Source organism: Anas acuta, chromosome 1 (assembly GCF_963932015.1).
Source record: "Anas acuta chromosome 1, bAnaAcu1.1, whole genome shotgun sequence".
In the NCBI taxonomy this organism is placed as follows: Eukaryota; Metazoa; Chordata; class Aves; order Anseriformes; family Anatidae; genus Anas; species Anas acuta.
In genome coordinates this window covers 66881198-66908516 of record NC_088979.1, presented here as the reverse complement: position 1 = coordinate 66908516, position 27319 = coordinate 66881198, and the positions used below count along the sequence as shown (strand labels likewise).

Genomic DNA, 27319 nt, shown 5'->3' with positions numbered 1-27319 from the left:
CTAAGGTTAAGTAACCAGCAGTTAAAGGAGCTGAAGAGGTGCAAAGATTTCCCCCACTGCTTGAAAGGTCTTCAAGAATGGGACCTATTTAAAAAAAAATACCTCTGTAATAACAATAATCATTCAGAAAGTTGCTAATTTTTCTTGTGTTCTGGGAAAAGGGAATCTGTAATTTAGCCTCAACTCCAGAAGAAAGCTTGGGGAACAATTCAAACACATTCTGTGATGTGGGTGGTCCCTGGAGTGTAAATATATCAAGAAGACATATGTAGTAATTTCAAACCACCTCCTCGTTCTTGTGCCTGGATCTTCCAAGAGCGTGCCTGAAAAGCGTGGATCTTAAATGGGCTGCATGGCATGCCAGGTCTTAAACGAGCACTGCGCCCTCCCCCAAATTAGTAGCTGTTGGCACCACGCGCAGCTATATGTGCAGTCGCTGCGGTCACAGCTGTGCCCCTATTTCCCTGCAGCACCTTCAGGAGGACGTAGGTGTACGAGAACAGAACCGGGGGCAGAGCAGGAACTCCTACTCGCTCACCTCTTAAAATCTCATGTCTCACTTTTCCCAGCTTTTACTTCTACTTACCTTGAGATTTTTCCTCTGTAAAACCGACAGAGCAGATGCAACAAAATCTTGGTGTGATGCAGACACCTCAAGGATGAAAAGTATATCAGACACCCTTCAAGCTGACAATGTTATAGCAAGGCCCTCCTGTGTTTTATTGGGAAATATGTCCACAGGCAGGAAAAAACTCACTCTACCATCTCCTTAGTCAGCAGAAACTCTCTTGACTGCATGGATGCAGCCACAGGGCAAGCTTGCAAGACCTGCTGAGCAGTTGGCTGGTGGTACAGGTACCAGTGACATAGGATTCATCTCATAGATGCTAAAATATGAGAGGAAAAGTTTCCTATAAACACTGTAGGATCCACACTGGCTTTGGATCCTGCCATTTACAGTGGATCTTTTCAAAATAGCAACATTACACATGTATAGATACTCATTTTTTTCTGTTTAGGGCATTCCTGAGAAAAATAGTGTTGGAAAATAGAAAGCACAGATCTGGGATTTTGCATTATGTAATTAAATGTGACAAACACTGTGTGGATAGTTATTTAAGCATAGAGAGAGATGCTTATAGTGTGAAAAGCAGAGAACTCCTGATGCTACTGCCCACGCTTCCTTGATTTTAGGTGCTTGTATTCCTAGCTAGAAATGTGGTACTTTAGTATATTGTTTAAGATTCAGCACGATTTAGCTCTTCTCCTATATAGGAGTTGAAAAACAAAAGCTGATAATGAAATATTCTAGGTAGCTGTATGTATTTATTAGTGTCTGGCTTATTTGTATCAACATAAAAGATTGTGTACTGTTAGCCCATGGCTAGCTGGTACCATAAGGCTTGGAAGGCTCCAGGTTGAGTGGAACTGCAAGCAGAGTTAAGGCAAGACACAAGACATGTATGCAGGGATCATCCACACAAAAGGAACAAGAAACCACAGTGCTGGCCTATCCTGCTTTCCCTGCTTGTATGTTTTAGCCTGTCTTTATTTTTCTTGTCTGTTTCTCATTTTAGAAGCACTGCTTTCCAAGAAAAGCACTGCCTGCCTGGGGCTCGTGGCCCCTCTTGGAACTACTGTAAGTGCACAAACAATCCCCGAATGCTGGCGATAGGAAAAAACAGGTCACCATAAAATGCTTGCTCGCTTGCTTGCTTTTTTGTTTTTCCCTAGAGTGGGATCAGGCCCTCCTGATCCTTGTGTTTGTCACAAGGATGTGTCAGGTTAGGAGAGCTTGCCATACGTAGAGGTCTATCTTGAAAAGGCAAGACATGTTTTCCTACCCTGCAGGAATGACTTTGGTGCCTGAACTGTCTCCCAGGCTGCTTTCACTGCCAGGTCAGACCCTGAGCTCTGATCTCCAAAGCTATGCTCAGAGCAAGACATGTCACTGGTGACTCCAGCTTCACCCCCTATCAACCCTGGAGAGCAAGGCTGCTTGGGCACCAGGCAGCTTTGGAAGCCCAGGCTGGAGCCCACCCTGGGGTAGGAGGAGGTATTTGTCTTAGAGGTATTCTTGTTTGCAGTAAACATCCTAAACAACCAAACTGATTTTGAGTCCAAATGCTTTTGAGGTACAACTTGACAACTCACCTCCACCATGACAATGATGATGGTTAAAATAAAAAGCCCACAACTGGACTAGCAGACCCCACTTGAAGAAAGGGGAAGGAGGGGAGAGAAAGAAAATACTTCAAGCTTGCAAGAGACGTTATGTTAATTTGTGCTTTATCTGAAAAGCACTTTGGCAAAGATTCAGCAAAGAATGAGAGTTGGTGCATCTTTGTTAGCAGAGCACTTCAGATCACATTTAAATCAACCCCTGCAAGGACCAGATTTCTTTATGCATGCTGGCAAACCAGTGCAATGACAGGCAGACAAACATTCACAAGCTAATGTGCAAACATAGCCTCTTTAACACTGCCTCTCTATAGCTATTTTCTCTAACAAGTTTTCCTGAATGTGTCAAATCCAGGCCAGCAAGTGGCATCGTCTATAAGCTTTAAGATTTTTTTTTTTTTTGATGTGAACTTGGCTTTGACATGCTGAAGTACAGGTAAATACAACTTCGTAAACAAAAGCTAGACAAATCGAGTGGTGTTGGAATCATCTCTGGAAAGCACACACCACGTAGGGCTTCTGCACTCGAAGTGAGCACGTACGGATCCCAGTGGTCAGGAAGTTACTTTGCAGAACCTAATTACATATTTTTAGTGAAATCTCCACGAGGTCACGAAGGTTGCGAGGGGAGGGAGACTCGGGCGGGAGTGCTCTCTGCTCTCTAATTAATGCATCTGTTCCTTTATCTGCCAAGAACGTAACAGGTAGAGTCATAATGAAAGGAAATGAGGATGAGTTCGGGATATTGCAAAATGCCGCAGCAAGGCAGCTGGTTTCTTTCTCCAGTAACCAATTAGGGAGTTTCAGCCAGGGGTGCTGTGCCACTTGGTGGGAAAGGAGAGGATGAAGGGCTACATACACTTAGTGGAAAAATAGCCAGAAAGCCTTCTAGAGGGCACCAATATCCATTTTTCTACCAATTTCAATGTTACCATGTGTCTAGATCTTTTACATAGCCTCTCAAAAAGCCTGACCTCTTTCATCTGGGGCTGCTCACTGCATTGGTCCAGTAGGCTGTCCGGGGGGGACATCTGGTCCCACTGCTCACCCTAGCATGTCAAAGGGACAGGAGATTCTCCTGGTCAAAATTACCCAGGGTTTGGGATGGAGAAGGGGGGCATGTTCAAATTATAGGGTTAAGCTGATACTTGTAGATTTGCTGTTTTGTCTGTCTTCCTTTTATCCTAATTTGTTGTTGTTGTTGGAAAGCCAAGTCCTAAGCAAGGATTATCTTCAGACCCAGCCGGGGTCCAGGGGACAGCAGGAAGACATCTAGTTTCCCCTCTTGGAAGTAACATCAAAGTAACATCAAAGTATCATGTGTGAGGGTAGAGCCAGGGCACAGGTCAGAGACTTTTGGGTTCAAACAATCTGGAGGAGAAGGGGTTGCAGGGGAAAATGTTCATGATGAGATGTCTGGCAGAGGTGGTCCTCATCAGACACTTTGGGAATCAGCTGTGACTTTTAGCATCTGGAGCCAGATGCTGCTATGACCCTTCTAGCAAAGCCCTACCTATGAAAACATCTGTTTTCTTTCTGGGTTTGTAGCAACGATGGAACTAATGTGCAGTTTGCAAGACCTAAGATTTGCAAAAGCGTTTGGGGTCTGATTCAACACCAGTGGGGTGAAGACATTGTTCTACCTGGTAGTCACTCTCCACATCTGCTGGTGACCGCTGAAGAAGCAGCAAGCCTCACCCCTTGCGCTTTACATTGATCTCTCGATCTATTTCACATTTTTTCCCCTAAAGAAGTCTTTCCTTCACCTTTGCAAATTACTTATTGAAGTGTAAAACTCTCAGAAAATGCCTTGGTGGTTTTGTTTTGTGATTAGAGAGATTGCCTTCCGGCTTGCAAATCAAAGGGCAAGAGAAAAGGCTTCAAGAGAGGTTAAAAAAAAGGAGGGGGGAAACTAAGCTACTATGGTAGACAGGTTCTTCACGACAATTCTGATAATTAGAACAAAAAAAAATGAGAAGGGAAAGGGAAAAATATCAATAGTAATTAAATCATTAACACTAATGCTTTAGGAGAGAACATGCCAATGGTTTGCAAGCCTGGGGCACAAATGTGTGAATGTTGTGATTGTCATTTAAATAAATTCAGCAGTCACCACCTCTGCAATTTGTGAAAGATCTCATGAATGTGTTAATCTGATCAAGTATATTGTTACATTTCAATGCTAGGCAGCATCTCAGTCAGAATACCATCTTTATTAAGGACTTTCGTGATTTCTGCTCATTATATAGGAAAGGGATTTTGGTAGCAGAAAAATACCTTGATTTTAAGTAAAGAGGAACCCCACAAAGCAAAGAGCTGTGATGAAATATGAAAATCGTAGAAGTAACTGCTCATTCAAGTTTATACCACCACAACATTTCAGCTGAATGAGAGTGTTTTGGGGCAAATTATCTTATTTTTTAATAAATAATACTGACCCTTTTATTTTTTTTTTTCTCATAAGTGCATAGTGACCTTTCAAGAACTGGGCATTAGTTTCAATATTACGAGAAACCCAGGAGGAAAATAGATATTTTTCTAAGTAGCAGTACGCTGAAAGGCTTTCAGACTGGCTCCAGCTGTTTAAAGTCGCAAATGATGCACCCATATAAAGAGAAGAAAAAGTATTGCTTCACGTTGTAGGAAAACAAAGCCAAACTTTCCTGAAAGCTCCACATTGTGCAAGACCCTAATCCCTTGTTCCCAGAAAAATAAGAGATAATGCCAGGTGGGATTTACGTTTCCTACCCAGACTGTCCTCTTATGATACTGGGATTATTTTGGCTAGGAGTGCACACGTATGTCATATGACTTATGCACTAAAAAGACGAATGTACCTTCATTTTCTGTCTCTCCTTGCTTGTTTCTAAAAGATAAACAGTAGCAAAAATATGGCTGGAGGCTTCCTAATAAACAAATTAACAGGTTTCCTCCCATAAATAAATAAATAAAAAGGGAAACAAATGTTGCATTGATTACCTTAGTTACCTGAACATAACAGATGGGCAGTTATATTTGCTACTTATCTAAAGCCAAAAGAGGTATTTCAAATAGCCTTGTTTACTAATGCTAAATGTAGGAGTAGCTGTTTTTATACAGCAGTAATTTCTAATTAATTGGATTCTGATTACCAAAATTAATTTTCACTTTAGTGTCATAGCTGATGCAAATGTTTCACTTTTAAAAAGTTCATGCATTTATATTATTTGAAAAGTGTAATATTTATTCCTGTTTTATACAAAATAAAGTCAAAAGCTAATGTATTAAGGTAAACAACTAGATCAAGAGGATGCTTTATAAATGGTGTAATTGAGCTTTCAGTAGGTTTGTAAGACCTCTGCAAGCACTGCTTGCAGCATCCAAAATTCAGTTTGAATATATGATGCTTAAATTGTAAAAACCCGTCAACAAACAGTTTGTGTAGGTTCTACTACACAGAAACATGTAGGAAAACATGATTATATAGGATACTGTCAAACCTAATTAAAAAGAGAGGAAGAAGGCCAGTAAAATCCGGCTGGTGAAATATTAACGTACTTAATGCTGGAATGAAGTATATATATCAACGTGAGATTTAATTCTAGAGCGTACAATTTAAATGCCTGAAAAGCCGACCCAGTCCATAGAAATAGAATTAGCAATTCCAATAAAAAATGGATGCTCTGAAGAAGTTTTCAGTCCTTGGCTTGAATCCATCTAAGATGGTCTACACCACTCTCCAAACCATTTAAACCGGCTAAATGCTCTGCTAAATTCCCATTACACCGGCGGTCTCATTAGAAATGCAAGGTAGTCCTCTCCGAGTGATGCAGCCATTACTCTCTCCTATGAGCAGAAGCTGAAATAAGGCTTCTGCCACTTGCACAAGGCTGGGTTCATCCCTCCACCCCCAGGAAGTAGGGGAGAGGAGAAAACACTTTACCATGGTGTTACACCCTAGACGTGATACCTGCTCCTTCCTGAACTCCATGAAAACTCATGGTGTGTGCCATTACTGCCAGTGTAGATGGTTCCCAAGGGCTGGCATGGAAAGCAGAGCCAAAAATTAAACAGAAGAAAAAGAACAGGAAAACAGATCCAGTTGAATGACATGGTGAAGTTCCTATCTCCTTGGTGGGGTGGGAAAACCTCTCACAACCACATGGACCACAGCAGCTTCACCAGCATGGTGTTTGGGCAGAAAGGCCCAAACTACCTCCTTAGAAATGAGAAAAATTCATTTGAAAATTGAGGAAAAGAACTACTGTGAGCCCACTTCCTGAGCAAAGAAGCCACGTAAAAATGCACATGTACTCAGGGAGAGGGAAAAATGATGAGCTACTTAGTGGCTTGTGCCTAAGCACCAGCCTAAGAAGTCCAATCACGCTGAGGACTTGCCAAAGTTTTATGGCTAATCATGCTGTGTGTGATGGGAGGAAACACATTTGGGGAATAAAAGTTCTGAATGAGCCGCTCGCAATTTTCCAATCCATTTCTTGCCTCCTTGCCCCTGCTCCTTCCAGGCTCTCTGGGTGTGATTAGCAGTTATTTGCTAACTCTATCTCTCTGATTTCCTAGCAATTTCAGATGCTGCCATCTACAAAATATTAATTTCAAATGTGAAATGAAATAAGAGTGCATGAACTGTGCTGCTGCCTTGTGTGTCAGCTGTTGTGGCAGAAATCTTTGGGAATTTATGCGTCTGAGATAAAATTGCCGCTGCTAAGTCTTCCCGCTGAAGGTGCAGTATCTGATTTTGTACTCGGTGATTATTTTCTTATGAATAGCCTCTTTCTGCCTAATCCCAGCATTATAAGCATCTGTCCTCATGCTGGAATCATCATCCCACACATTTTTATTCTCTTGCTCCCTTTTGGATGACTGCAGTCATCTGTAAAATGCTGACCCGTTTCATTTAGCAGTGCTCATAACTGAGCTGCAGTGGTGTTTATTCATCTCGTGCTGGTTGGGAGAGGGAAATGAGGCTGTGTTAGCTAGAGGTTTTCAAACTTTGGTCAGGTACTACTGTGCTAAGATGAGAAGTGTTTTGTATCATCATAGCAATGGGGGAAAGCAGCGGCTCATTGTCCCTGTGCTACTCCCTGCACACAGAGGCTCACACACTACCTGTGCCAGGGCATCCTGCTGGGTACAGCTTCTGATCCTGCTCACCTCCATCTCTGAAGCATTTTCAGAGTTGCAGCTGCCCAGGACAGAGTCCCTACCGAGAATAGGGGAGACAGAAGAACTTTCCTTGTTCCTGGATATAAAAGTTGGGTTGGTTTCCTTCAAGCCTCCTTCCTTTAAGTGAGGTGGAACTATGAAGTTATTCGAACTGTTAGATAACCTGTTCCAGCCTCGCTGCTTCTTGCTCTGCTATCCTCCACACATTTTACCATCGGTGAATGTAATTTCCGTCTATGTCATAGCTAACAATGCTGTATCTCCTACTCATCCCTGTTCAGCTGCTTCCAGAGATGCTCCTTGGGCCAGGATCCCTCATTGCCATGACATTCAGGATGGCTTAAGAGCCAGTATTCCCTTTAATTTACATTTAATTGATATTGCACGCTGTACTTTTTAAAGCCTTAAAGGTCTATTAGAGCTTCATTAGTAACTTTATCAGCCGAAGTTGCCAGCTCCTCACAGAATGAATCAGCTTTGGTTGATAAGAACATACATTTTTTTTTTCCCCCTTCAAATTAAAAAAATGAATGGCACTCATTATGCTCTTATCCCTCAATTTGTTCATGAATTAAAGGAACCTTACTTGAGCCTCCCCAAAAACTTTGTATGGGATAGGTGCCAGGCAAGCTGTCCAAAACCTTAAACTTTCTTCCTTGGTCTTTTGGCACACATCATGACATGAGCTGTCTCCTGGGGTTTTCCCTGCATTTCAAGGTGCATCACAAGCAGCTCTCCCACAGATTTTACTAGCCAGTGGTTTTAATGGCTACAAGGCAGCTTGGAAGCTCTCAGGTTTACAGATATTTGTCTATGAGGTAAGCAATTGAAAAAAAATAATTCAATCTAGACACTGTTCAGCTTCCTATCTATTGATTTCTTTGCTTTTTCTCTTACAAAAAATATACATTGAATCTATTGTTATTAACAACATCAATATGTTTGAACTTTCCTCTGGTATCCTCTACTCCTTTTATCTGTATTCTATAATTTCTCTTTTAGATTAATTCTTATTTTCCCCTTTCATGTTTCATTTATTTTAGATTTTCTCTCTATTGCATAGATTGTTCTTTCAGTACTAATTGCTACTTTTCTTTCACCACCGATGCTGAGCTAGCTTGTTGCAAAGCTATTTATTTATTTATTTATTTATTTATTTATTTATTTATTTTCTCTTTTCCCTCGTTTTGTGGAAATGCAGTCTTGTGATAACCTAATAGGCTATGATTTAAAAAGCCAAACTTCTACTCAGGTCCTTGTTTCTAGTATTTTCCACCTCAGCTGTTTCTGGTCAGTAATTTCATCCACAGTGGGACACCAGCCTTCCTGTGTTGGGACTGTCCTTTATTGGTCAAGCTTGGATACAATAAAATCAAGATCTTGTTCCTGTGCAATGTTGTGCTTTCCATCCAGCAACTGATTTACCTTTATTCAAAGCAGAGGTGAGTCGGTCTGGTGAAATGTCCTCAGTGCCAGAAAAGTGCCACAAAGACCATGCACAACCTGAAGTTTATTTTAGTGGCTGGCCACACTGGACCTCTGGTGGCAAACTAAAACCTTGGATATTCACCTGCTGCATCTGCCTTCGCTTCACAGACCAGTGCTGATGGAGCAAGTCTGTCCCCTCCTGTGACAGGAGCTGGGGGTACAGTGGAGACCAGAGTGTGTCCCCCAGCACTGAGCTGCTCCCTGAGCACCTAGGGCACAGCCACTAGCCCTCCAGTTGTGCAGTGCCAGCTCAGCAAAGTTTCCACAGGCTATCTTTACTCTTCGTCCTTGTTCAGTGATGTTCTGGCTCTGGGATAAATTAAAAGATTGTTCGATGGCCCTAGCCAGAGCTTTCCATGTAAATGAAGGCTACAGGAGGGAGGGAATGGTCTGGTTTGGTCTCTCCAGGAGGCACATGTGTGACAGGCAGAGACACAGCAGAGGTGCTGAGCGGCGGGATGGGAACATATGGGACCTATACCTCCCCTACACCCCTGCAAGCTCCAGCCAGCAGCAGCTTGCCTCTGAAAGACACAACAGGACCAACAGGACCCCCAAAGTTTTCAGCATTTCCTTTCAAATACTCCTCCTAGCTATTTCCTGGAAGGGCACTGTATGTATTTTGCTCGGTCCCATCTCCAATACTTATGGCTTCATTTAGTTTTAATATAGTTATAAATGGGCTGTAGCGGCCTGCTTCTTTTAATAACTAAGTAAATGAAACCCTGTCTGTAATAATAAATGAACCATCCATCTGGGAGGCCTCCAGTAAAAATTTCAACAGGTATTTATTGCTCCTTTATGTAAACAGTACTCTGGACAATACAAGTGATTATACTCTCTGTCAGCCCTGTCAGGAAGGAGACAGTATAGTTTTGGACAGGGTCCCACAGAGCACACACTGAATTTACAGGTTTATTTGACTAGATGGAGACAAAATGATTAAAACAAGCAAATAAACAGACAAGAACCCGGTTGGCTACCGTGGAAGTGAGCAGGCCGTTTCATTTAAAGACAGGGTCCACGAGGATAAAATACGGAAATAGATGGGTCTGTGATGCAACGAGCTCCTCGCAACCCCAAATACTTCACAGCTGCCCCCCAGTAACCACAACCAAAGTAAAATGCAGAAGCAGAAGGGGTTTCACTGTAAAACCGTCACTTCACAGAGACTTTAAGGTATGTTGTGCCCGTGCAGGCTCTCATGGTCCAGGAGGAACAGTGCTTTGGGAGAGTGCTCCACCACCAAGCATCCCCAAAGGCCTTCCCCTTCCCTCATGGACACTGCTGGCCACATGCCGGAAAGGGCAAGAGCATGACGCATTCACCTCAATGAAATTTTATTAAAAAATAAATAAAAAAAATCTCATTGCCAAAACCATCTCGATAGCACTATTATATTCTGGTTCCTAATTACATACCCTTACATTCCACTGTTGAAATAATAGTGTCAGAACATATTGTCAAATAATTAATTCTGAGTGCGGTACCAGGAAAAAAAAAAAAAGAAAGGGGAAGGGGAAGAAAGACCTCAGAGCCCATGCATGGCCAGACTGATGTGACCATTTGACACTGAGAAGTGGGCTGCAGAGAGTTCTGTACATTAAATATGAACGGGCTGAGTGCCTGCTGTGATTTTTGTCAAAATTTCCAGCCCTCTCTTTTCTGCAGGAGCAGGCTGAAATCGCTCCCATGAGTAGGTCTCTCAGTGCCTTTCATTTGCAGCCAGGCTAGGCATAGGGAAAAATCAGGTTTTCCCTTACAGGGCAGGCTACAAAAGCAAATCAAAGCTGCCAGCTGAAATGCCACGTGGTGTTCTGCCACACAGTGTGAGAGAGCCGTGGGTCATGGCACGGAGCTTAGCCAAGTGTGCCCAGCCCAGAGACAGGGTAGTGCTGCTCACCAATGGGCCACCTCCATGTCCAGGACATTTCCAATGTTTTTACAAAGCTCATCACATGAGCAACTTATCAGGAGATGGTGCATCGGTGATGTTACTCTCTTTTCTCCTCTCTGCTTCCACTTTGATCAAAGGGTGCTGAGAAGGGAGAAGGTGACCCCAGTGGGGCAGACCCCTCTGGACCATAGTACTCCCACCAAAAGACAGGAGGAACGGTATCAGGTCTTCCTTTGGCATCAGTGCTTCTGCCTGCAAAATGTTTGTTTTATTTTGAGATAAACCCTTCTGGGAGTCAGAATGGGAAATTCCCTTTCCTTAGACATAATCTCCTTTGGACACCACAACAGCAGAAATAACCCACTGAGGCCTGCTCCTTCAGGTAGGGGAAGAGCTTTACTCCCTGTGTTCAGATCCTGCACATGCAGTGCAGAAATACACCACCTGCACTGCAATATATAAAAAAAAGAAAAGCATATTTTTTCTTTAAAAACACGTTTTGGACAAAATTATGAAGTTAGCTCTCAAATAGTAAACCACGCTATATCTCCTTTCTAATGTCTCTTTTAAAATATACACCAGGGAACAACTCTCATAACTCACTTGACACATACTATCTTATGAGTTATAGGGCGGTCTTCGACGCACAGAGTGTGTGTTGCACTTCTACACACCGTTATGAATTTTCCATCCCTCATCATTCATATTGTGTCAGAATATCTATTACAAACTCCTGTTTGCAAGAAGGGCTTCTATTTTTCCCTTTTCATTTTATCACTGCTCTTAAATTTTCTTCTGGACACCAGCCTGGCATGCTGGCAGTACCATGCTGGCAGTTTCTGAGAAAAAAGTTGTATTCGAAAATCATATGTCAGGGCCATAATGTCACTTCCAAAGAAATATCCTTTTTTTTTTTAACTAATAGGAGTATTGTGTAAAAATGTATTAGCCACAGCTGTATTCTGATTGCCAAATTCTGCTGCCCAGCTGCTAACTACCGCAACCATCTTGTAAAACATAATAGCCTGGAAGTCTAAATTATGTCTGATAAAGCTTTCTGCTGTCCTAAATCGTTAGAAATGTTGAGTCATCCTGAGAAAATGTCGACAATCATTTTTCACAAAGGCTTGAGCGTGGACAAGGCTCTAACTAAAGCCTGGTGTGAGGGATTTAGGGCTGAGTGGAATTTTCTGACAAATAGTTCAGTCATCAAGAGCAGTGTGAGGACTCTGGCCACAATGCTCGACAATTGGTAGAGTTGAGAAACACTTTCCACTAAAAAATAAAAAAAAAGTTTAATTTCAATGTAAAATCATTCGTTTCAACATTTCTGAGATGCTATGCTTTTATTTTCGTCTGACAAAAACATTATTTCAAAATACGTTAACATCTAGGATTAATGCTAAGTGCTAAGGTCTCCCAGGCACTTTCTGGAGTGAGATAAGTTAAACAAAATGACTAGCCCTAAATATATCTTTTTTTTTTTTTTTTTTTTTCCTTTTCATTTTGCTGAGAAAATGAACACAACTTTTTGTTGTTGTTTTTGCTGACCTATATGAATTTTAATTGTATTGTACAAAATATGATTTATTCATGCTGATTCAGAAGTTATTCTGTCTTCTTTCATTTTTCCCACACATAAGCTGTTAATTGAAACTTCCTGTGAAACATTTTTCTGTCATCACCTGTCAGACTGCCATCCAAAGAAGTAAACTTCTACACCATAGTAGTGTTGCAAGAGACATAAACCAAGCATGCAGGATATAGATTCCCAGATTGTTGCAGGCTTGAAATTCAAGGATTTGGTGTGTATACATATATATAAATATATATTAAAAAATTATATAAACAAAATTAAAATGGAATTAAGACCACTTGTTCAAATCTGAGCCATTATACAACTGTTTGGTTGTTTTCTTTTTATGCTTGACACTGATGATTATCTGATACTCTAGAGTTCCAAGGAAATTAATTCTACATAGAGTTATCAGGATCTACCTATGCCCTCCACATTTGAAAAAAAAATACAATTCTAAGTATTATTTAACATGTTGTTATTTTAATATTTTAATAACAAAAAGTTAAATAATACAAATTTAATCTAATCAAAATACAAATTTAATCTAATCAAAACAATGATTATTATTTTAGAAGTACTTTTGGGTGTGGTAGGTTATGTACTCCCACAGCAAGCATGCAGTACTTAATAGTCACAGAGCTGTGGATAATTATCTTTTTGATATCTAAAGAAACATAAATTCTACAAATAGTAATGTGTTAACTTAGTATATCTGCAAATAATTTATATAAAAATATTATATCTATATCATGCAATATATATTTTAAAAGTCATATGTATGAGTGGTACCACTTTTAAATAGTTTAATTTAGTACTAATAATGTTAGTGATCAAAAATGAATCTAAAAAATTGATTACGTTGGGTTAGTTTCATCATCAGCATCACTCTAGTAAAACCAATGGAGTTTCATTTAATTAATTTAGCCCATTATATTACCTTCTAGTCAAAGGATTTTTTAGTGATAAGTGAAAGGGCTTTGGCTACATGTGGTTTATTGGGTACTGAAATATTTTAGTGCACTGAAGACAGCAGAGATAGCTAATGAAAATACTGAATAAAACAGGCAAAAATATAGGAGACGAACAAATAACTTTGAAATACATCAATAACTTTTCAGAAGTTTTATAAGCCTTTAGAATATCTCTAACAGAGTCTTTAGTAGTCATAAGAAGTCATTCTGTATTTTTCAGTGCACTATTATCCTCACACGAACAGCAAAAATGTTTTTCCTCTTCAAAAGATGCCACAAACAGCCCTTGCTAAATATTTTTCTAAATGGCCTATGCTCTTGAAGTTTAAATGTAATTTAAAGCAGTATCATGGAACAATGAGGACTGAATGAAAGGTTTGTCAGGATTTTCTTATTGATACTCTCTCCAGTGCTTCCTTAGAGTTGAACACTGAAGCATAAGGATTTATTCTCCTTATTACTGGGTTCATTAACTAGTAAGATATAAGACCTATCATATCAAGGCAGGTATCAATTTATTATTTGTCTGTACCCTAACACTATTTTGTAATGAGATACCTCTACCTAGGTAAATTTCCCAACATGCTATGAGGTCAAAAGTGAACAAATGCATGATTATTCTAATTCAATGGGAAAGAGGACAAGGTGGAAATGTGAAGTGGTGCTGAAATTGCATCCTTTTATATAGAACAATATTTATACAATCAGAACACAGCAGAGCTCCTGGAGCAGAATATGCCAACATGTCAGAGTCTGTAACACTCCGGAAAGTATATGGTCCTGCCTGAAACAGGGTAAGTGGATTTTTAAGTAAAGAACGCATTTATCCATATGTAAAATGTTACAAATAAAAAATAAAATTGGACTGGACAATTTGAATTTCCTCCAGAAAACCCATAACATTGGAGCTATTTTGGTGTTTTAAATCAAAATTCAATTCTTTTAAGCAACATGTGAGAGATCATTCATTCCTAACAGGGGTTTGTTATATCGCTTGTTTAGAATAGGACTAAATCAACTTTTTTCTCGCTGGGACTGTTAACTCTTGATGTTCTGCATTATGGGATTGCAGTTAACTTCCAAGTGTCTTTGGTTTGGACTACAGATGCTTCTCCATCAAGATCTGAAACTGCACTCAGAAAAGCCTTTTAAACACCCATTTTTACTGTTTTTTACCCCACCCTTGTAAAAGTTATGACAACTTGCTACTAATTATTTTCATAAAATTTTCAAAGATGAAGTATGAAGCATGAAGCTCCCACTGATTACTCCTGTATAGGTAATCAGTGGGAGCTATGTACCATGAGCATTAAGATCAGTGGCCTCAAAGAGATTTAGGGGGAAAAATGCATTATACTCAGTGAAAAATAAAGATATGTAGCGTGGAACATTGAAGTATGTCTCTTATTCAGAACACTAATTAATGTTGCAGCAAATCACAATAAAAATGGCCCCTAAGGCTCATTTTCCTGTCTGTGAAAAGGTAATGATTAGCACTGCCAATAGTTTTTGCAGGCTTTAAGAGAGGGGGCTTCAAAAAGCAATACTAATGACCTGACGAGGCTGTTGGTTTGGGGATATCCTTCTGGCCCAGCACCAAATGTCCTACAATGTTTTCTGCCTAACAAATCATACAGCAGAGTGGACTTTCATCTGTGGGAGCTTCAGGCATATCTGAAATTACTGAAATGAATGTAATTGCAAACTAATTTTATTCCACTGTTTCATAGAGGTTTCTGTGCTCTCCCAAAGGCAGGACCGGGGAGCCTTTGAAGTGCAGGAGGCTGCTGGGAAGAGGATGCTTTGCCAGGTCTTCTCCACTTTTCTGCTCCAAAAGGCCACCATGCTGGAAGACCCACACCTCAGGAACCACCACACAGCACAGGACCACCACCATGAGCCCCACCACCTCATTTAAATGGCAGGCATCTGGTCTCAGCACCTGATGGGGTGCAAACTATAGCATGTACAGTGTGACATGACTATAGTCCTTGAGGTAATTTCCTATACCTTATTACCACATAATCATGGCCTCTTAACAACGGGGCTAATCAAGAATTAATGAGGCACTAAAACATTTTAAGGAACAATGAAGGATTTAAAAATTTCTCTTATGTGTTTTATTTAAAAAGCAATTCATTTAACAGTTACTGCCCTTTCTTTAGAGCCGTATAAAAAGTCTTACTACTCATCAAATGCATCAGCTGAAAGGTTTTATTCATTTATCAGTTATTTACTTAAGCGGGGCTGCACATAACTGCGGAGACCAAGGCATCCCAAACCAAGCGTGGGCCCCCTGCCCCTTCACCACCATCCGCTCCAGCACCCACTGCTCTCACCCGTAAAGCCACTTTGTTCCTCTGACAGCGAAGTGCCACACTGGAAATAGAACGAGGTCAGCCCAAATTAGCACGAATGCCAAAAGGGGACTTTGCATTATCTCTGCGACTGTGTCTTTTTTTCCTGTTTGCTTGTTACAGGGACGGAACATGCACTTTGTTGGGGGAGCCATCCTTCCTGATGCTTGCATCCTTCCTGATGCTTGAAAAACTGAGTGAATTTAATGGGGGGAAAAAAGCAGTATGGATAACAAGCTAGTAAAGGATTTCATGTCAATGACTCAACACTGAATTAAAGCCTGAAAATACTTTATCTCTGCTATCAGCCTGGAAGGGATAATCAAAATAAAAACACATTCGAATGTGGCTTATTCTTAAAAACTTTCTTCTCTGGTGAAAGAATGGAGAATATATCCCGGTTTGCTGAGAAAATCCCCAAATAGATCTCTCTGTGACAGATAACTGTTATGATTATTAATTACTCTACTGACATTGAAATTAAACTGATTCCCAACATAATGGATGAGTAAATAGCACATCAGAGTTCCTCAAATGCTTCTACATTTCCTATGCAATCAAAAAAAAAAAAAAAAGAGCTCCCTCATTAAATAATACACTGTCAGAAAAGGCAATTTGATTAAATAAACCTACCTGCCAATCATGCTGAAAATTATAAAAGGAAAGCATTTGGTAGCTAACTTTAAAATTTTGCTCCATATTCATCTCTCTGTGTTTCATTTTTTCCTATGTGATTCTTAAAAGAGAATTAACAGAAAAGGATGTGACCCAGAGGAAGATCTGGGCATACCAGGGCACCCGACAAAGGAGTTAAAAGCTAGTCTTCATCCCAGTGGCTTACCACTGAGCATAGATAACACGGTGAAGAAATCAAGAGAAAAAGGTGGAGAGGAGCAGGCAACGAGACATATGCATTAATCTAGGAACCCGAGCTGCTGGGGGCATGTTTGTGTATCCCTTGCTACACGTATCTCCATTTTTCTGGGGAGACATGGGAGACATATTTTCTGGGGCAAAAGTGGAGATGGGAAGGATGAGGAGGGGAGGGCCAGCAGAAGTGAAAAGCAAGGAGAAATGAGGCTGCAGGTGATGAACCTGACAAAAACAGAAGTAAGAGAGCAGCAGAAAAGATGCAACAAGAAAGAGGAGAGAGAAAAAGAAATGCAGAAGGGATCACGGCCAGGATGGAAGGATAGCAGATAATGAGGCAAAGAGGTATCAGAAGTCATCCTGTACTGGGGCCCGAGGTGTCTGAGGGCACCCAAAGGGGTGGTGGTCCTGCAGGGGAGGTGTTCCCTGGGGCTTGTGCTACCAGTTTCTCCTCTGTCCCATACACAGAGCCCCCAGGACTGAAGCAGCAAACACGTATTCTCCCCCAGTGGCAAATGAGGCCACGCGTTACCCAGCTGCATTCCAATAACGGTGGGGTTAATTTTTGATGCTATTTAATTTCATCAGCTCTGTGGGGTGGGGAGAGGGGAAGAGCTGTGTAAGATGGTGTGATGGGTGGAAAATCTCCGGACATCACTGTGTCTGGTGGCCAGAGAAGGGAAAAGGGCCTGGCAGCTCCCTCTCCTTAGCTTTGGAAGGCAGCAGCTTTTCAGGACATCAAATACTTAATTAACTGAGCTGCAGGATTGTGGGATAAGATTCATGCAGTTGCTTCTCTGCTGGAAACCAAGAGTGTCAGCCTGGACCGCTCTGTTCTTGGTGAGTCTTTAAAGCTAATGCAACTTATACTGAAGATGTTCTTTGAAAAGAACCAGCGATTTATTTGGATAAAACTCTGAGTGGATGACAAGTGCATGCAAAGAAATAAGATGAGATTTTAATTTTTCTCAAGTAGAAAAACATAAGCGGCTTGAGCAAGAGACATTTGCTCTCCAGCTAGGCACTGAGGCTTTTATGTTCTTTAGGGTAGAGAAAGAGTTGATCTTCTCATAGCGAATTCATAGCTGTGCAATGTCACTGAGCCAAATGGGATCATGCTAAAGATGTACTTGGCTACTTCTGCTAGATAGAAATAAATCAAAATAATTTTGAAAGGACGGCTGTTGGCTTTTATAATCTTTCCATAATGCCTGTGGATGATGTTTAAGTCATCTACCTACTGTGGTCATAGTGAAATATATGCAAGTTGGGAAAAATATCAGTATTTTAGATCCCTCTACCAATCTAACTACCATCATCCAGCTTTGCAACCATGTCTCACTGTTTATGCATTATAAAAATCTTTGTATTTGTTTAGTGATATGCGCTAGATGTAATAACAAAACTTCTAAAATCCTATTTAGCTGACAAGTCTTTTGTGACCATTTCTCCAGCCTTCCCCCTCCTCTCTTTATGCCACTGTCTCCCATGCTTCAGAGCTGGAGGCGTTTCTCCACTCCTGGCTACTCAGCAGCAGTCACACGAGGCTGCTGCGGGTGCTGCAGGGCTCCTTGCATGTTAGCTGAGGAGTGCTACCAGCCATGAAACCTAGGGGACAGCCTTAGGGAGAGGTTTCCTTCTCTCTTTCTCAATAGGAAGCTGGAAAAAGCTCTTCAAAGGTGGACCATATGGCCGTCTCCCAGCCCCAGTGCTTACCGGAGCTGCGCTGGGCTTACTGCACCGCGGGATGTGAAGGTTGGCATGGCAGTGGCGGCTGCGAGGGATGGGGAGAAGAAGCAGGCCCTGGTAAACACAAGTTCCTTATTTTGTCCCCTTGGTCTCCACGTGCAGTCATTCTGTAGCAGGCCACTTTTTTCGACAGACAAAACTCATCCTGCTTTACCAACAGTGCTCACAGTAAAGTGTGCAGCTGACAGGGAATTGGTTTTTAACTGAACTGGAGATGGGCAGTAAAGCTTAAACATGAGGCCAGTTACCCACAGGAACTTTTGGTCTTTCAAACAATAATGCTGAAGCAAGTCCTGCTGGAAAACATCATGCTTGTCTGTAATTATTTGCAAGATCAAAACCTTACTTTCTGACAGAGGCTTTTTTTAACAGTTTCTGGCAAAAGGTTTCATCCTTTCCTCCATGGAAGTCTACAGAAACTGCTGTTGCTGACAGTGACTGCAAATATTAAACAGTTTGTGTCTCATATTACACTTACTGTATAAGTTATACTGATGGGGAAAGCATGTGGATTTCACATGAGTAGCCACATGAATTTTTGACTTAACCCCAACAGCTAAAAAAGTACAAACCAGAGTGATGACAAATTATTTTTGAGGTTTCATTCTGGGGTGTTCTGGGCCTCTGCCTGGGCTACATCAAGGCAGGTCGCATGTCAGCTTCGCCCGCCACAGCTCCTAGGGGACTTCAGGACAGAAACTTTCATCCCCAACTCCTGCCTGCCCCTCATAACTATCCATTTCAAATGGCACAAAAATTGGTCACTGAACAAGCTACAAACAGACAATTTGCTCATACCGTGTGCATACCATGCTATTAAATACCCTGAAGAGATTATTTGTGCTGATTTGTCTTTGCTTTGACAGTAGGAAAGCATGTGATGAGTTTATGGAATTCCCCCCTATACTTACACTAAATTATAACACAAAGAAATAAACGGTAAGTTCAAATGTTCATCAGGTAGCAGATCAGTTTTAATTTAGCATACCTGATCTATTGCAATTCTTGGAGTGTATCTACAAAGAAATACATCAAGAGATTCCTTCTCTCTACCTACAACTGCTTACAGTTTATAACATGAAAGAGAGAATCAGCACAAATGAATCCCGACAAAATAGCTTACAAAACTAATAAAAAACATCATGCAGAAATGTCAGCTGTAATTTTGCCATAAAAGGTCTGTGGGCCAATCAAGCCATGTTTTTTTTTTTTCTCAGTAAAAGCTGAGCTTTTCTCTTTGTAAGTCAGTGGTACAGCTGCCTTGATTTTGGAATGATCTGTAAGTAAAATCCTTTTGAATCTCTGGAACAATGCATCTCATCTGAACCTTTGTCCTGATTCATCTCCAGCTTTGATAGCTTCAGTGCGTCACCCTGCTTGCTTGTCAAATCTATCATCAATTCTAAATTGCCAATAAATATATTCCACATCTCTTTGGGGAGATGTAGCTTGTCTGCATGCTAAACAAAGAATAGGATGCATAAAGCTGAGATACACACGAAGATATAATATTCTCACTCTTAAAATACCACAGGTGAAATGATAATGTGGAAATGTTCTTACCCTGAGGAAGGTAGACTCCAGTTGTAGCTTAGCAAATCAAAGACCAGAAAACTTGCTTGCAATAACATCCTAACAAATCCAGGGAGTTATTTTTTTCCCACAGTTAAAAAATATCCACGCTCTGACATTAAATCCAAGTCCAGAGATTAAGGCAGAAGAGCTTCAATAATTAGTTTAGTTAGGTATAAAAAGTAATTTGTCATGAAACTGTCAGCTTGCTACTACAAAGGCTTAAAAAAATGTAGCTATTCATGGCTGAACTGTAGAACTTTTCCACACAGGAAAATTCATGACCGTTTCAGTATCTTTCTCTGTTTTGCATGGCAAATAAAAAATTGTCCACCAAGCTTGAAAAGCCTTTTTTTTTTTTTTTGAGTCGGTCACTCTGTGGGAAAAAAAGGCATTTCTTTAGATCCCCTTAATTTGATCTTCATAGTGGTAAAATAATTCAAAAGCAAAATGAGAGAACTTCTTGTTCAATGCCTTGCTTTCTCATAATTAAAAAATTATATATATCAGCATAACAACAAAGTAGAAAACTAGGGTACTTCAAATTCCAAAATCTTTCCATTCCTGGACGAGCTTTAGTGTTCAAATGTTAATAGGATGCCTGCATTTAAAAAAATATATTAAAAAAAAAAAAGAAAAAAAAATCTTGGCCTGTGTTCAGGCTAAAGAGTCTGTGAAACAGACTTTTTCCATACTATGACCTCAGTCTTAGGATTTCTCTTTTGCAAAATGCTGGTTATTTTCCTTGGCAGGAGGCCAGGACCTGTATCTCTCTTTCTCCTTCCCTGTCCCTCCTCCTCCTCCTTTCCCCACCCTGCATACACCTCGCCTTCCTCCAGTGATGGGCTCAGCCCAGGGACCAGATCACCCCCTGCCCATTGACTGGCAGAAAAGGGCAAAAAAAAACCAACAACACAAAACCAGGTTTTGTAGGCCTGGATATATCGAATGCTCCTGATCTTGTTTCTCTCCTGTTGGACATGTTGCATGGTGCTTCGTTGCTCCCTGCCCTCAACCCAGCAGCACCCAGGGCAGATTCCCTTGCCACAGCTCTCGCCTGGGTGCAGGATTTCCAAAACAGCATCTGGGAACTTTAACCCGGCAAAACCAACAGCATGCACAACGCAACTCCAGCGTGCCAGACTCCTAGCTTCAGTTTCATCGTTTCCTTCAGAAAGGAAATACGCAGAGGGGTAGATGGTTTCTGATGGCACGTCCGATGAAATCGAGTTCTTCCCAGGTATTCGCATCTGATTTTCCTGGCAACCCCTCTTTAACCACCGTGCCGCATTCAAATTTCCCAATTAGTCCCTTACAAATGACAAAGTCCAAGGAAAACAGTGCCTAAGAGAAAAATAATATGCTTTTGGTGCAACACGGGAAAACATTTCCTCAACCATAACTGTATTTTAGCTAGCTAAATTGGTCAGTTTTATTCTAAATGTTGTAAATGAACACAAGCGCTAGTGAAACATTTGTCACTTGAAAAAATTAGAAATAATGGCCAAGGTAGTAGTAAGTTTTCCAACTGGGCAAAAGCTGCTGAGCACGTCTGCTTTGAAGTGAGGGCTTCTTGCACCTTCCCCTTTGGCTTTGAGCGGAAGGTGGCAACAAACAGGGCAGCAGCCACCAGCTCAGGGCTTTTCTCCCTGGTGGGCACTGTACAGGTAGAGAGTGAAGAGAAAGGTGCTAAACAAGGGGAGACTTTACAAAGAAAAGCCTGTGCTGAGTCCTGCAGCAATAAGGGCAGTTATCTCCAGCTGTTGGCTGCATCTGGTAAAAGAAAGGACTGACATTTAAAAATAGGGCAGTGAAAGCCCTATCTCTTCCCATGCAAGTCAATCGCAAAACTTCCCCAGATCTCAGAGGTGCTATTCTTTAGACTTCATCTATCCCCCTTCCTGTTGACATCTCAGATAAGGCTTTTCTTGTCTGACTGAAACACTACGGAAGCTAAACTTTATCCCAGGATAACCACAGCTGCAATTATGGTCAGCTTGGGCTTCCATGTGTTTTCTTTCTAAATCCAGCAAATAAAAACCATCTCATCTGCTTTCCTGGCTATCATTTTTCTTTTTTTTTTTTTTTTTTTTTTTTTTTAAATACAATTTTATATGTTTTTAAATATTTTTTACTTGGATCACCTTTGACTGCTATGCATCTATAATTTTTATGTGGCAAAAAAAATATCACCCAAAACACCGATCCATTCTTCCTCATTAACATAGCTAAACCTCAAAGACAGATTAAGTTGAGACATGTGTGGGCAAATATCTTCCAAGAAAATGTCTTTATAGGATTTGAAGAAAATAGATTTCTTGGTATCAACTTACAACAGCTTTTTGTGGACTGTCAGCAGCACTGTATACCACAAATCCAAAAATCTGTGCTAAGGGAAGGTTAGGAACTGGCAGGCGACATTTACATCACTACTGTGACAATACAGCCAGGGCTTTGATGCATCCCACAGGTGAAATTGGTCTGTCTTTTGGAGCAGGAAGTTACTGTGGAGTTGTATTTTTTTAATGGTCTGTATGTTTAATACACAGAGAAGCACTCTGTACATGTACTAAGGGTAATGCTTCAGGGGAAATGGCAGAAAAAAAGAACTTTTTCATGGGAATTTGAGAGCTGAGGAGTGCGTTTTAAGATTTTAGCTGCTCTTGCTGGACTGGCTGGGCAATGACAGTCTGGCAGTGTTAGGGGTTAGCTCTGCAAGCCCAGGCTCAAGTAAACAGGTGGGATAGTGCAATGAAGCCAGCCTTCTTCTCCTGCCAGCTACTTGGTTCATGGATAAACACCAGACGTTTGCTTCTATGGTTTTGAAGACCTCCATCGCTCTGAAGAACACTGTGTTCATTCATCTCAGTATGTGTTTTTTTTTGTTTTGTTTTGTTTTTGTTTGCTTTTTTTTTTTTTTTTTTTTTTAGTATGGACTTCAAAACTTCTCTCAGATACATCACAGGCATACATTAAAAGCCATTATTGATACAATGTGTAACTGATGTTTTCAGAAACAATAAAAATTAGAAAAAAAATGTTGGTTTTTATAAATTGTCCACCACCTCCTGGAAGTCGTGTTTTTGGCTGGATGATGCTGAACTGACTCACCAGTTTGATACCCTCATGATGGCCTGCAATAGAGCCCATGGAATTGCTGAAAGAGGACCAAATCACCAAACCACTGTCTGATGTATGTCCGCTGCAGAAGTTCTTGCTCTTGAAAATGCCCCAAATTTGAGCTGTGGAAGGCTGTTTGAGAAGTTGCCTTGGTATCCTAATCTGAAAGCTAAAAGTGGATTATACACCAGAAAAATGTGGGCACCTTTCCTTAGAGTTGACTTCCACAGTTGCATGAATTTCACCATTTCCATTGTCTTTCAAACCCTTCACCTATCTTCTGGTTCTCCTGAGACATCACAGTCTTTGTGGCAAGCAAGCAGAAGGATATCTAAGATGTACCACTGCAAGGCTTTTTGCTCTCCAGCTTGCATCCTTTGCCCTTTCCTTGTTTGCCATCCCTCCCTCAGGTGCAGTGAGAGAAAAGCCAAATCCTAATTTAAGTTGGGTGGCGACTGTCCAAGAAGCTACGACTGAAATTGTGGGGCAGAACGGGCCAGTGGTAATGGGGCAGGGGCTGCCTGAGCTCCCCATGTCTGCTGGCAACCAGGAGAGGCAGCAGTGCAACCCTCCCTGCACCCAGCCATCTGCCTCTGCCTGCTGCTGGCACTGCTCAGGACATTCACCACTTATTACCCGAGTCTGTCTTAAAAAACTTAAACTACTACTCATTTCCTTTACTGTTCTGGATGAGTAATCCTTAGCCATTTTTACAGAACATTGCATTTTTCAACACTTCGTACAAATATTAATGAGCTAGTCTCCATGGCGGTCTAATTATTATTTTAGATGGGGGGAAGCCAAGGCTAACTTTAAATAACTTGCACCAGGCCTTTTGCTGAAAGTGAGGTGGGATTAGGGCTCCTCTTCCAACTCTGGTGCTCAGTCAGGTCGCAGTGGTTGCCTGAGAGACTTGTGGTCCTGGCTCAAGATCAGACGCCAGCCAGATGTGGAAGGCAAAGCTCCTTGGGGCTCGGAGCACAGTGGTGCGCTGGCAGCACTTGCTCAGGCTGGTCTCCTGAATTTGAGACTGATTCCCCCTGCTCTCTGGAGACACCTTGTAATCCCTCTGCCTTTATTTTCCCATCTCCAAGATGGGAAACCCAGTTTTTGGCTAATAAATGCTATCTGTGGGTCACTGGAGATACAAGGAGTAAGATACAAGGGAGGAAGTAAAGGCAAGAAATAAAAATATATCGGTGCTTGTGCCAATATAGACATAGGTTGCAAAGAGGAAGAAAAAGAGTAACATTGGTCCGACTACCTGTTTCCTATTTCTACCTCCAGGGTGATGAGAATGATGTTAGCAGCTGGATGGGCAAGAGACCGAAGCACTAATCTCTGCAAATGGGCAGCTTTGAAACTGCTGAATTTAGTATTGTTAATGAAGATCCCCCTGAGCAAACTGTTCTCCAAGTGATGTCTGAGACCGTCTCACAGAAGGAATGGAGCCAACATCTATTTCTGCCTGGCAAAAGCAAACAAGTGAACACACATACTGAGATCTGTGACTCTCCGAGAGTATTAGTAAAGGACAAAACTTGCATAACTGCCATAAATTATAGAAGCCTCCCTCAATCTTGGTTAATTCTCTTGTAAAAAGGGAGGGAAAAATCTGGAGCAGCTCAGCATGAAAACAGTTGTGGGAGGGATAATAAAGAGACAGCACTGAGGTATCTCATCGCTAGTGCTGATATCATTAAGTAAGTGCGCTGGAAATGTCGAGGTAAATGCATAGCAGTGAATCACAGTCAGGCATGATTAACCTTGGGTAGTCTGAACTGGAAATCATTTACAAACACAAAAGTACTGAAGAACATCGCAACAGACAGTACATCGAAAGTCATCCCAAGATCGAGGGTCTTTTGGGGTGTTCTGTGTGTTTGTGCCATTTTTGAATTGTTGTCATATTTTTCATGTGGAAGGATGGGTGATCTCAGACCCCTGGTGAGATAAGAAGTTACCATGAAGCTACTGGACCCTCTGAAACACATGCACTGGTTGGAATATCTTTTTTTTTTTTTTTTACCCAAAGAAAGACTAAAACCCCATATCTAAAAATATATAAAAGACCAAAAGAGCACTCTTTCTCCATTTCTCTCACCCTCCTTAACCCTGTCCTTCAGCCTACAACTGGTAAAGCTGGGGAGAAAGGGATTTTAATAAAAATTACATGTTCTTAACAAAACTGTGAAAGTTTTCTAACCATTGAAAACTGACCTTCCGTCACAAAACCGAAAGAATGAAACATTGCTGAATATTTCTGAGCAGTCCTAAAAGTTTAGAAATGTGCCGTGAAGCTGACCCATAGAGAGCTGTACATATTGAGTACCACAACAAAAAGCCCTTCAAATCCAGAATTCTTATGGCTTTAAAAGCATTCAATTACAAGGAACATGAATCAACTGGAGAAGACTCAAGACAGCTTAACACCTTTGTATTGTTTGCACCTTTTATTGCCATCCTTTAGCGCCAGTTCAGGTGATTTTTGTGCATGCAGACATGGTGAAGACCATAGGAACAGTGTGCAAAAGGACACAAATCTGCTCAGATTCTGATCTTCCTCCTTGGTTTTGCATAATTCTCATTCTCTTACATTCATTTCAGTTATCTCCAGCATTGTAATGACTGCCCTTATTTATCTGCCTAATTAGGATGTTGCATCAATTAATGTGAATCATCTAAAGTATGCCTGCTTCTTAATGTTTAATGTTATTATCAGGGGAGAGCTATGTCCTACCAGAGTCCATCCACAGAGTTAATGCATACAGGAAAAAAAACCCACACACGATGTTATTCAAAACAATACATTTCCCATACCCAAACCCCTCTGAATACCCAGCACAGCACAAATCCTGCACTCTAGATTTCCTATCTCGCAGGGGTTACGAGCAGCACCTTCATCCCTTTGGCTCCAGAGCACAGCCCCAGTACCTGATTTTGAGGCCCTGGATGGAGCCCAGTGGACAAGGCAGGAGGAATCTTTTCAGGTGAGACTTGATGTAAATGCTTAGTTCATGAGCGCCTCACTGCCTGATTCAGGAGGGCAATCAACCTGTCTTTTGGAGCTGCATAAATAACCTTTGGATGGTGGTAGTAAATCTACACCAAGGATGAATTAACTGCCACTGAGTCACATAAGCTTGGCTTGAGTATGTGGCTTGTAACATGCCTGAGGAAAATAAAAAAGACATTTGCAAGAAAGAAACATTAATTCGCTCCTCCCCATCTTTTCTGTTATTTTTATCTAGGCCAACACGCCTCGCTTTGTGGGTTTTTCTGCTGCTGTTTGTTTCATTTCCATGCGGAAACAATGATTCACAACAAAATGAATCCACAGGGCATCCTTTCTGGCTCCCCGCAGTTTCTGCCAGCCGGGCCTGAAGGTGCCACCTCTCCTACATCAGTGTCTCTCCTTCTCAACATCCCTACCAGGAGCAGACGGATGGACTCCTGTGACCCTCAGGGGAGCAACACCTCACAAGAGGGCATGGGCCTTTCACCAGAAGGACAGAGGGTCCTGCTGGGGTGTCCTCTCCATGCACATCTTGCGCTCAGGTGTGATCTGTCACATCCCCAAAAGGAAGGACAAATCTGCATTCACAGCTGTCTGAGAGCCAGAGGTAAAAGCCTGTCCTAGAAGAAAGTGTAAATGAGAAGCAGCCTGGGGAAGGCCAACAAAATGTAGCAGAACAAGAACGGGGATGTCAGTGTTTACCTACACATTGAAATGTGTTAATCTGCATCACTGTAGCACTCAGGAAGTCAGTGCTATTCAATAACAGACACGTCTTAGTTTACTAACAGCTTTTGCTCTCCCTGCTTTTTCTTTTCCAGTTTGACCTCTGGTTTTCTCTGCCACTGCTCTCAATTTTATATCTGTTTCTGAAAATTCAGTCTTTGCCATCTTTTCCTTCTTTCTTAGCTCCAGGCCTCTCATTTTTTATTTTTATTTTTGGTGCAATACTTGCTGGTTCCCTCCCATTCATGTCCCACTTTCTCTCCTGTTTCCTTTTCCACACAAACAATTTCTCTAACTAGAGGGGCCCCTGCTTCTTGAATACAGCCATTTGTCAGGGGTAAAAGTATTTTCTGCTTCTAAAATTTGCTCTAGGAACCAGTATCTGCTGTGGGGAAGCCTTAGCATATAGCAACAGCGTAAAGATAAGCATTATAAATACCCTGTATATAGAAAACTGTGCATCATTTCAGAAGGACACACTATTTGTCTTATTAGGCAAGGAACTTTTCACACCTAAGCAGGTTTTGAAGTTTGCTGTATTCCAAATGGCACACTACATGGCACAACATTTAGTCTCAGAGCAAAATATATTAGGGCATATCTCTGAACCCCTATTCTTTTAAGTTCCAA

General features: G+C 41.3%; 1 protein-coding gene and 1 long non-coding RNA gene across 6 annotated transcripts in view; one reads left to right on the top strand and one right to left on the bottom strand.

The window, feature by feature from the left end:
- AFF3 (ALF transcription elongation factor 3) overlaps positions 1–27319 on the bottom strand; it is a 335479-nt gene that overhangs the window by 100322 nt on the left and 207838 nt on the right. The gene's annotated exons all lie outside the window — the stretch shown is intronic.
- On the top strand, positions 16634–26161 carry LOC137856015 (uncharacterized). Its single transcript, XR_011096136.1, has 3 exons — positions 16634–17346; positions 18162–18312; positions 24235–26161. It is a non-coding gene; the product is annotated as an uncharacterized lncRNA (long non-coding RNA).